This window comes from Vulpes vulpes, chromosome 2 (assembly GCF_048418805.1).
Source record: "Vulpes vulpes isolate BD-2025 chromosome 2, VulVul3, whole genome shotgun sequence".
In the NCBI taxonomy this organism is placed as follows: domain Eukaryota; kingdom Metazoa; phylum Chordata; class Mammalia; order Carnivora; family Canidae; genus Vulpes; species Vulpes vulpes.
Window position 1 is genome coordinate 25,025,108 of NC_132781.1, and position 12,203 is coordinate 25,037,310.

The 12,203-nt window shown below is 37.6% G+C and overlaps 1 non-coding gene across 1 annotated transcript; it reads right to left on the minus strand.

The window, feature by feature from the left end:
• Positions 1–1,501: 1,501 nt before the first annotated feature.
• LOC112918187 (U6 spliceosomal RNA) lies at positions 1,502–1,608 on the minus strand. The gene has a single exon (XR_003234619.1). It is a non-coding gene; the product is annotated as a U6 spliceosomal RNA (small nuclear RNA).
• Positions 1,609–12,203: the final 10,595 nt, after the last annotated feature.

Below are 12,203 nucleotides of genomic sequence, written 5' to 3' on the forward strand. Positions count from 1 at the left end.
TTAGAAAAAAAATTTTTAAATATTTTATTTAAATTAAATTTGCCAACATGTAGTGTAACACCCAGAGCTCATTTCGTCATGTGCCCTCCTTAATGCCTGTCACCCAGTTACCCCATCCCCCCACCCTCCTTTCCTTCTGCAACCCTTTGTTTCTCAGAGTTAGGAGTCTCTCATGGTTTGACTTTCTCTTTAATTTTTCCTCACTCAGTTTCCCTCCTTTCTCTTATGGTTTCTTTCACTATTTCTTATATTCCACATATGAGTGAAACCATATGATGATTGTATTTCTCTGATTGACGTATTTCACTCAGCCTAATACCCTCCAGTTCCATCCACATCGAAACAAATGGTAGACAGTCATCATGAGCAACCGATTCTTGATCTCCACTCAGGTCTTGATCTCAGGGTCGAGTTCAAGCTCTGCACCTACTTAAAAAAAATTAAAAAAATAAAATAGTGAAAAAAAATAAAGTAGTGAGCATATTTACCATCTCCCCCAATTCTTTTTTAAAAGATTTTATTTATTTATTAGAGACAGAGAGAGAAAGAGAGAGAGAGAGAGAGAGAGAGAGAGAGAGAGACAGGCAGAAGGAGAATCAGGCTCCATGCAGGGAGCCTGATGTGGGGACTTCATCTCAGGTCTCCAGGACCACACCCTGGGCTGAAGGCGGCGCTAAACCCACCTGCCAAACCCACCTGCCGGGGCTGCTCCATCTCCCCAAATTTCATGGAGCCCTCTCTCTCGGGCTCACATCTTCTAACCACTGACCTGTTTTCTGTCACTAGGGATTAGTTTGTAGTTTCTAAAATTTTATGCAAATGGAATCATATGTATTCTTTTTTGTCTGGCTTCTTTCATTCAGCATACTGATTGTAAGATTCATTTGTAGCATGATCAATAGTCTATTCTTTTTATGCTGAGTAATATGCTTCCATCAGATGGATATATTATAATTTGTTTATCCATTTACCTGTTGGCAGACATTTAGGTTGTTTCAAATTTTTGGCTATAACAAATAAAGCTGCTGTGAACATTTGTGGACAAGATGTTTTATGGACATATGCTTTCCTTTTTCTTGCAGAAATACCTACAATTGAGATTATGTTTAACTTTTTTTTCTTTTGCTTTTTTAATATTTTATTTACTTATTCATGAGAGACAGAGAGAGAGGCAGAGACACAGGCAGAGGGAGAAGCAGGCTCCCTGCAGAGAGCGTGACGTGGGACTGGATCCTGGGTCTCCCAGGATCACGCCCTGGGCTGAAGGTAGGAGCTAAACCACTGAGGCACCCAGGGATTCCTTATGTTTAACTTTTCAAGAAACTGTCAAATTATTTTCTTTTTTGTTTTCTCTTTCTTTTCCAGGGGCTCAATAAAAACTTTTAATTATACCTCAGAGACTTCATACAGTGCAACAGTGAATGGCCACTGATAATGTTCACAAGAGTCCACTTTATCAAATGTCAACTGCATCAAAAATATGGAACACACACACACACACAAAAATATAGAACACTTCATGAATTTGTGTGTCATCCTAATGCAGGGGCCATGCTAATCTTTTCTGTATCATTCCAATTTTAATAGATGCGTGGCCAAAGTGAGCACTGCCAAACCGTTTTCTGAAGTGCTTATAACATTTGACATATGAAACGTCTGTTCAAATTTTTTGCCCATTTTGTGGGGAAGAGGTTGTTTGTGTTCTTGATATTGAGTTTTGAAAGTTCTTTATATATTTTGGATACAAGTCCTTTATGAGATGCATGATTCACAAATATTTTTCTCCCAGTCTGTGGCTCATCTTTTCTTTCTCTAAACAATTATCTTCTAGAGACAAGAGGGGTTTTTTTTCCTTTTGGAAATTTTGATAAAACCCAATTTATCAGTTTGGCTTTCTGAATTTTGCTTTTGGTAGTATATCTAAGATATCTTTGCCTAACTCAAGGTCACAAAAGTTTTTTCCTAGAAACCTTATAGCTTTTGGTTCTACAGTTAGATATATGACCTAAATGATTACATTTAAGTATATTGAGTTAATTTTTGTTTCTGGGATGGGATGTGGAAGGAAATCTATTTATATTTGCATATATACCTAATTGTTACAATACTATTTGTTGAAAAGATTATCCTTTCTCTGTTGAGTTGTCTTTACACCTCTGCATAAAATAAATTGTAGTGGGGTGCCTGGGTGGCTAAGTTGGTTGAGTGTCTTACTCTTGATTTCAGCTCAGGTCATGATCTCAGAGTCCTGGGATCGAACCCTGTGTGGGCTCCGTACTCAGCAAGGAGTCTTCCTGAGGATTCTCTCCCTTTACCTCTGTCTTTCCCCACACTCTCTCTAAAATAAAAATAAATGAATCTTAAAAAAAAAAAAAGTGTGGGCTGCACTAGGATTTTTATTTACTTAATTAAAAAAATTTTTTTTAAACTAATTTATTTATTTATTTATTTATGATAGTCACAGAGAGAGAGAGAGAGAGGCAGAGACACAGGCAGAGGGAGAAGCAGGCTCCATGCACCGGGAGCCTGATGTGGGACTCGATCCCGGGTCTCCAGGACCGTGCCCTGGGCCAAAGGCAGGCACCAAACCGCTGCGCCACCCAGGGATCCCCTTACTTAATTTTTTAATAAAAAATTTAAAAATATTTTATTTTATTATTTTTTTTAAAGATTTTTACTTTTAAGTAGTCTCTACACCTAACATGGGGCTTGAAATTACAACTCTGAGATCAAGAGTCACCATTCTCCACTGACTGAGCCAGCCAGGTGCCCCTGAAATGTTTTATTTTATTTTTTAAAAATTCTTTATTTGAGAAAGAGAGGGAGAGAGAGAGAATGCAGGAGCAGGGGGAGGCACATAGGGAGAGGGAGAAACAAACTCCCTGATGAATGTGGAATCTGAGGCTGGGCTCAATCCCAGACCCTGAGTTCATGACCTGAACCGAAACCAAGTCTGATGCGCAATTGACCACGCCACCCAGGTGCCCCTAAAATATTTTATTTTTAAATAAACTTAACATGGGGTTACACCTTACATGGGGTTCCAGCTTACAACCCCAAGATCAGGAGTTGCATGCTCCATGGACCCATTCAGCCAGGTGCTGCATACACTATGATTTTTATTTTATTTTTTTAAGATTAAAAAAAAGGTTTTATTTATTTATTCATGAGAGACAGAAAGAGAGAGGCAGAAACACAGGCAGAGGGAGAAGCAGGCTCCATGCAGGGAGCCAGATGTGAGACTCAATCCTGCAACCCCGGGATTACACCCTGAGCCAAAGACAGATGCTCAACTGCTGAGCCACCCAGACGTCCCTGCATACACTAGGATTTTTAAATGCTGATATAAGGGCAAGAGCAAGGACCTGAGGTCCAGGACAGTCAGATTGGAATTCTGGTTTTGTTGCCTGTCTATGGCTTAGTTGACCTATAAAATAGAAACCACGAAGCCACCCAGCTCAGGTGTTCACCACATTTTACAATATCCTCTCTCTTTTCTTTTCTCTTCAGCTCTCCTCCCAGGCAAAGTGCTGGAACTAGGAAAGCTGGTCCTAAGGAATGTTTCTCAAACCTTAGGCTCCCCAGATCCAGGATCTCAGTAGGAGGGAAAGAAGGTGTACTGGTTACAGTGGTGTCCGTAAACTAGTTCCAGTCAGTTAGGATATCTAATGCAAATCAGACATTTGCTCCAGGCAAGACTGAATGGACAAATTCCAATTCCAAGTCCTTTTTACTTTTGGTGGGAATAATACAAAGTCTTGCCTCTTGTGTAGAAGCTCTGCTTTGCCACTCAAAATGAGAAGAATTTACAACTTGGTCAATGGAACTTTTTGATGGGCAACAGTTTTCAAAACATTGGGCTCATGGAAAAATAATAAAGGAGATCTTAGTTGGTGAACATAATGGAAACACCTCGCTTAGAGAAGGGAAACAACATGGATCGTTCCCTGAGGTTTCCAGTGTGTTGAAAGGCGTGATCTCACAAGAACCTCCCGGACTGGTGAGGCAGAAATGGGCTTCATTCTTAGAGGTTTCCAGTGAATGCACCCGAAAACAAAGATGCTCATGCATGAGAGTTGAAAGGAGCAATATATCTGCAAGATCCAGGACAGGAGGGGCAGGTGGGCATCTGGGTACTTGCTTCCTGTTTACCATGCTTGTCCTGAGTTTCAGTACATACCATCTCAGTTTATTATGAATACATGTATAATTAATCAGACCTTTAGCTAAAGTCAAGCCACATCCGTGATTGATCAAGGGTGAGTTGCAGTTAACCCTCAACACCGGTTGCTAATGGAAGGAGATTTCTGGCTGCAACAAAATCTTGGAACAGAAGATGACCTAAAACTCTTCCCTATTTAGTTTGTAAAGGTATTCTGGGGTGATTCATTTGAATATCCATTTGACATTTTTCTTAAGTTTGTTATAAAAACATAATAATCTAGAAATCTTGAAAAATATAGCCAAGTCAAGAGAGAGAGAGAAACAGGAAAAGAGAAAGAGAGGGAGGGAGAAACAAAGACAGGAATAGACAGAAATCCACTAATCTCAAAACCAGAGTTAGTATTAACAGTGTTTTTCAGACTTTTTATTATTTCCATTAATTTTTGTTATGAACTATTTATATTTAACAAAGAGAATGTAAACTGTACAATGTATAGTTTAAAAGAATAAGAAAACCAACACTTGTGTGGCCACCACTCAGACTGAGAACTAGAACATCCATCTCCAATATCTTTGAAGTGCCCTGTGAGTCCCTCACAATCATCCTTATGCTACTTCCCAGAATTAACCATGTTCTGGAAATTTTAAAAAATTATTTATTTACTTATTCATGAGAGACACAGAGAGAGAGAGAGGCAGAGGGAGAAGCAGGCTCCATGCAGGGAGCCCGACGTGGGACTCGATCCCAGGACTCTGGGATCATGCCCTGGGCAAAAGGCAAGTGCGTTCAACTGCGCTGAGCCACCCAGGGGTCCCATACATTTTGGAATCTTTTCTTTTCTTTTCTTCTTTTCTTTTTTCTTTCTTTTCTTTTTCTTTTTTCTTTCTTCCTCTCTCATTCTTTCATTCTTTCTTTCTTTTTTCTTTTTTTCTGGGAAAAGCTTTATTGTTTCCATTTGGTCCACAGCTTGGGAGAGGGCTCCATTGTGGTTAACAAGCTGTCAAGCAGCTGCAGGGCTCTTCCTTCTCTTTAAACTTCAACCTCTTCTGGATGCATCCCTAAACAACACAATGTTAGTTTTGCATATTCTTGAACTTTTATAAATGGAACCATAATGCACATATTCTTTAGTCTCTAGGTTTTTGTTTTTGTTTGTTGGTTGGTCAGAATTGTGAAATTCACTCACCTTGATACACAGAGCAGAAGTTCCTTCATTGTGATTGCCACCAAATTTCATTGTATGGCTATACCCAGCTTTGCTTAATCCACTCTCCTTGGAGGTGGGCATTAATAGGGTTTCTAAGGTTTGTTATTGTAATGTAAGCAATGGGGCAGCCCGGGTGGCTCAGTGGTTTAGCGCTGCCTTCAGCCCAGGGCCTGATCCTGGAGACCCAGGATTGAGTCCCATATTGGGCTTTCTGCATGGAGCCTGCTTCTCCCTCTGCCTGTGTGTCTGCCTCTTTCTCTGTCTATCATGAATAAATCAATAAAATCTTAAAAAAAAAAAAAGTAATGTAAGCAATGCTGCTATGAATATTCTTGTACACATTTCTAGGTATCCATGTGCAAGAATTTCTGTAAGGTAATTTCTAGTCCTTAATGTACATATAGCTTTGGTCATTGTGTTTAAGATGGTTCCAACTGCACAGATTTTATGAGTACAAATACTAAATTTTGTGATGTACTTTTTTTTAACTTCTCCTAAGTTTTTCCTTTTTTGTTTTTGTTTTAAATATTAATTTATTTGAGATAGAGTAAGAGTGTGCACGAATGCAGGAGGGGGAGGGGAAGGGGCAGAAGGAGAGGGAGAAGTAGACTCCCTGCTAAGCAGGGAGCCAGAAGTGGAGCTGGATCCCAGGACCCTGAAATTATGACCTGAGCTGAAGGCAGGTGCTTAACCTACTGAGCCATCCAGGCACCCCTATACTATGATTTTTAAAAACAAAAAAATTTTTTGGCCTTCCAAAATATCGACAATAAAAGACTGAACAGGGGCTCTGTGCACAGTGGGGAGTCTGCTTGGGATTCTCTTCCCCCCTCCCTCTGCCCTTCCTGCTTTTCTCTTTCTCTCTCTCAAATAAATAAATAAATCTGTACAAAAGTATACATAAAAATTTTTAAATTTTAACCATTTTTAAAAAATATTTATTTTTTCATGAGAGACACACACAGAGAAAGAGAGGCGGAGACACAGGCAGAGGGAGGAGCAGGCTCCTTGTACGAGTCCAAAGCAGGACTTGATCCCCGATCCTGGGATCTCAACCTGAGCTGAAGGCAGCTGCCCAACTGCAGAGCCACCCAGGCGTCCCAATTTTAACCATTTTTAAGTATGTTAAGATTCATTGGCATTAAGTACATTTACATTGTTGTGCAACCATCCCAGTATCCATCTCCAGAACTTTCTCCTCAAGTTGAAACTCCATAAACTTCCCACCTCACCCTCTCTTCCCAGGCCCTGGTAGCCACTATTTTACTTTCTACCTCTATGAATCTGACTATTCTAAGGTATCTCATACATATTTATCCTTTGTGTCTAGCTTATTTTACTTAGGGTAATGTTTTCAAGTTTCATCTATGTTGCAGCTGGTATCAGAATTTCCTTCTTTTTTAAGGCTCAATAAAATATTTTATATATTGGATTTTTGTTAGGAAAATTACTCAAGGGATCCCTGGGTGGCGCAGCGGTTTGGCGCCTGCCTTTGGCTGAGGGCGCGATCCTGGAGACCCGGGATCGAATCCCACGTCGGGCTCCTGGTGCACGGAGCCTGCTTCTCCCTCTGCCCCTCTCTCTCTCTCTCTGTGTGTGTGTGACTATCATAAATAAATAAAAATTAAAAAAAAAAAAAGGAAAATTACTCAAAAGTGCAACTTCTAAGTCAAACAATATGAACTTTTAAAGGTTTTTGTTGTCTTAAGTTTGTTCTCCCACACAGCCGTATGGAGTGTTTTATTTCACTATATTCTTGCTAGTAATGAGTATTATAAATCAAAAGCAAAAAAAAGCACTTTGCTATTTCCATGACCTGCTTAAATTTGACTTTAATTTAGCCTGTTATAAAAATTGGTTTGCCTTCTCCTTAGTGTTCATAGCTGTATTGATAGGTAGGTATTTAATAAACATCTATTTTGGGGAACAGCTATACCAGTCATCCTGGGAATCAGTGAGATGGAAGGTTGTCTGGGGGTGACACTTGCTTTGGATGACATACAAAATAATAAATCTTTACATGGTTAATGGGGTGCTAGCTATATTCCCAGAAATAAGACCCTAAGCGAGCTGTTGGCAGGAAGTGCATGTGGACTTATCCCTTGAGATTGTCATCCTGATTGGATGGCATCAAGAGAGATAAGGATAGCAAAGGTTTGTGCCAACTAACTCTGATGGTTGACATCGACTGCCTGAAGCCTTAGGGGAGAAGAACTCCAAGGCTACATAACCAGACAGAAGGGAAAGAGGATGGTTGTGAATGGACATCAGGGACAGGACAGTCACGGGTATGAGACTAGAGAGCTACAAGCCAAAAGATAACCCTTGGTTGCTCTTCTTGATGTAGACCAATCAGCCTTTTGAATGACTGAATTTACCTGTATTTAACCTGATGATTGTGGAGTATAGTATTTACAAAAATAAAAACAAGAAAGAAAAATGAGAGAGAGAGGGAGAAAGAGGGAGGGAGAGAGAAAGGAGAAAAAGAAAAAGCTCTACGGGCTGAACACAGCATTTTATTTGATTACACTGACCATGTCTTTCTAGATAGTATCAAAAGATACTTACTATGTATTTTTGGACACCTGTCAGCACTGTGTCGGACTCCTTGGGAGATATATAGGCTTTGCCCTCAAGGATTTGATACACAAAATGCTAATAACAAAATCGGTTATAAGCAACATAAGACACGGAAAAATGATACAAAGAAGTAAAAGTTTCTAGTGAATGTTAGGACAATAAATGCTGGGAGAACAGGGAGCTCTGTGGTCTGAATCACATAGACATTCACCTTAATAAATGCAACAAGCTTTTCATTTTGGTGTATAAAATAACTCTCACATCTCTGTAGCCTTCCACTTCACCAGAAGTAACAGTTTGAATGACAGCAAGTTAGTGATAGAGGGACAGGAAAAAGGAAAAGGAAAGGAGTGAAGAAAAGTATAGAAAGTTGGTATAGGTATATTGATTAAAAAGAGGAAAGAAATGAGTTGAGGGTCAGAGGACCCAGAGAATAATAAAAAGGGGAAGAGAAGTAACAAAGAAAAAAGAAAAATTAAAAAGAGGGTAAAGGTAAAGGGGGAGGAGGAAAGGAATTGACAGTGTCGGGAGTAGGAAGAAAAATGGAGGAACAAAAGGGGGGGAGAAAGGGGAGGGGCGGTGGGAGGGGCAGGGAGGAAGAGGAAGATAGGAAAGGACATCATGAACCTCATTTCAAAGCAATTTAGAAATAACTCTAGTATTTGTTTCCTACATACTTTGTAAACATATTTTAGGAATGAAAAGAAAATAATAAAAATGCATTCAATAATTTTGCATATAAATGCTTACCAAATGCTTTCAGGTTATGTTTAAGAATGGAAGTTAAGTTGTGTCAATAATAATTCTTGAAAAAAAATGTGAGTGTTTTTGGGAGAGGTAAGTGGACCAAAAAAACTCTTTCTCGATTATTAACCCATGAAAATCAGAAATCATTTTTAGAATTATATCTTAGTCAAACAACCAAAATAATATTCCATTAGTCTGGGTCCCTTCTCTTTGTAGAACTGGTTTGTTTTACAAAGACAGATGAAATGTTTCTAATGAGCATTTTGGTGATCAGATATTACTGAAATAGTATGTGCATATGATTTTTAAACTTTAATATAAAAAAAATTATAGCAGCATCCCCCTGTAAGCACTATGAAATATTTCAGATAGCTCCTGGAAAAAAAAAAAAAAAATCCTAACTAGAAACAAGAGTAAAAGTAATTAATCTTCTTATCAGGAATAAAATTTTAAACAAGCAAACAAAAATAATTTGCTTCCTACACAGAAATATCTTTTAGTTTTAAAAAGCATAGATGTAGCTAAAACTGAATTAACTCCATGCAGTTTGATGTTGTAACTGATGCATTTTGAATTAAAATTATTTACATACTTAGAAACTTTGTGGATGTCAAGTACCAAAATTATCTTATTATTACTATGTTCACTTTAAGTAATATTGAGGTATGGATTCTCTTTCTTTTGTTGCTTTTTACAATTTGTTTTATTTTGGAAAACAACATTTCCTTGTCTTTTCTTGAATTATACAATCCTCCCCCAAATAAACCTGGGACTTATTTTGCATTTTGTGTCAAATAGGGACTAAACAAAATTGTTCATTATCTTTTAACCAAATGACTTTAGAGTGAAAAAAATGCAAAAGGCAATAGTCATGTAGGGTGAGGAATGTTATTGACCATTTCTTGTACATGTGTCAATAGGGCTAGTGTGGTGTGGTTTAATTTACTCATAAACTGAATTTGGAAACATCCATTTTTAAAAAGTTAACAAAATAAACGATTCCCTTCCTTATCTAAAGGTTTCTACATTGCAAACCCGAGCCAAAACAAAACACTGAGCGGTTTTGTCACACAGGCTGTGTGACCCATAGAAAAACAGATGATTGTTCTTAAAGTTCTTTTTTCTCTTTGAGTCTTTTCTATCTCTGGAATAAACACATTTCTTCTTAAGGTCTTAAACATGGAACACTTTTCAATAATAATTTGAAGGAAGAAATTTTCCTTTTTCTGCTCACAATTCCTTTACATTTTATGAGTTATCTTAAACACATAATTATCCCTATTTATTTGACAGGAGAAAATGCTTCATGTGCTTTTAAATTGGGACTAATTTACACTTTTTCAAAGTTTATAGGCATTTAAAAGAACACACCAAGACTTCAAGTTGCAGGAAGAAACAAAATATCCCAAGGCAGTAAGAAGGAAAAAACAAGCAAACAACAGCAAAATAAATAAAACCCTAGCAAACAAAAAACAAATTCCTCCAAGAACTGTGAAGTCTAAGTAGCCCTGTGTCAGTAAATGTGAATTTTTTTCTTTTTCTATATTTCATAGAAACTGTGATTCTGTTTCAAAACTGATTAGGATTTACTAGAAAATAAAATACAAAAAAGTTCTATTTTAATATATTTCCTTCCTAACTGTTTCCCAATTTTTTGTGTCCTCTCTTTTGTAAAATATGCTGAACTTTTAAAATAGAAAGTCATGGATAAATGTAAGATTAGAAAAGATGTATATTCTGGGGATTTATTCAAATGAGCTATTTTAAGAGAGGAAAAAGTTGTATGCCCCCAAATACCTATTCAGCACTACTTACAAAAGTAAAAAAATAATTTTTTTTGATGTAACATGTATCTAAAAATAACGATTAATGATTAACTTAAATCTACAGGACAGACTGTTGTATGTTGGTGAAAGATGATAGTTATGAAAATTTTCAGGCAGCATGGGGACTACTTCTGGTTGAACAGCAAGTGAAAAATGAAAATATACAAATAAGATAACAAAATCTAAAACTATCACCCATGGACAAATATTGGGAAGAAACATTTAAAAATAAAACTCATATTGTATGACAAGGGAATTGCTGATTTTCTCACTTCATATTTCCATTTTGTTAGAAAAGTTGTTTTATTTGTTTTTTTTTTTTTTCTCTCTCTCAATTTGTATGTTCACCTTGAAGGAAAATGGATCAGAATTCCATCTTTAAAATGGAGTCAAGTTTCAGGGTTTCTGGATTCAGAGAATTGAATCCTGTAACTAGACCAAAACACTTCTCCAGGAAAAATGAAGAGGAAGGAGGGAGAGGAAGAGGAGAACAAACAAAACAAAACAACAAAAAAAGCCCAAAGATAATAAATAGGTGGCATAAAACAATACAAATAAAGATGTGATTAAAGAAAATAATTTCTCCTGCAGCTATATTTTTAAGTCTTACAAAGTTTAATTTTGTACTGATGATTAATCTTTCCCAAAGAAGCTGTGTAGGACAAGAAAACAAAACAAAACAAAACAAAAAAAAGGAAAACAAACACAATGTTTATTAGTTGTCTTCAATAACAAAAGAAAGGGAGAAAGATAGGAAAGGGGAATGAGAAATTGTGGCACTCCAAGTTGGCCCATTCCTATCCCTATCCTGGGAATGTGAGTCTTGACAAGAAATAACCCCACTCTCAGGTTAATTTTAGTGCTGGACTCACTCAGAGGGGGGATGAAGCACCAGTCAACATCATTCAGTGCCCCCAACCCCAGCCTAAAATAGCCAGATCACTGAGGCAAAACTGATTTGGGGGTTAAAAAGATCTGCATCTCACCCCAGCTGTCTCAGCTCTCTTGTGTTCTTGCAGCCTCTGACTATACACAGAAGCTCTTGGTGGGGGTGGGGGGGGGGGGAGGGTTAGAATTCAGTGGAACATCTGATTTTTTAAAAAGAACTAATCAGTTTCAATTTAATAATAGTTGGTAAATTTTTTATTTTCACAAGTGTCTATTTTCTCCCTTACTGTCATCTTAAAACATCTAAAAGAAACTAATTTCAACTAACATTTAGACTTCTTTTATATTTTTTAAATGGGAAAAAATTCTGAAAGTGAACTGAATTCAGTGATTACTTTTACAATTTTTGTTTCCCTTTGAATCTAGGCTAGGAAAAGGTGGGCTGCATTTCACAGGCGTTTTAGAGGTCTGGATGGAAATTTTTTTGTGGGGTGTAACTTGCTTTTGTTTTAGGAATAAAGAGATAGAGTAGTGGGCATGTTCCCCAGGGAGAAACCCTGAGAGGTGCTTCTATTAATTCTTAAGAGATTTAAATTAAATGAAGGAAACAGCACAAAGTTTGTGGGAACTGCAGTACCCTGCCTAGGACCCTCTCCCTTGTTCCCCAATAAAACAGAAGATTTCAGGAGATTGGGGCTCCTTTTTAGGAAGAGGCCAAGGAATACAACAGCCTTTCTGAGACCATCTTTTAGCCCTTTCAAAAGTCCACACACATCACCAAGAAAAGTCC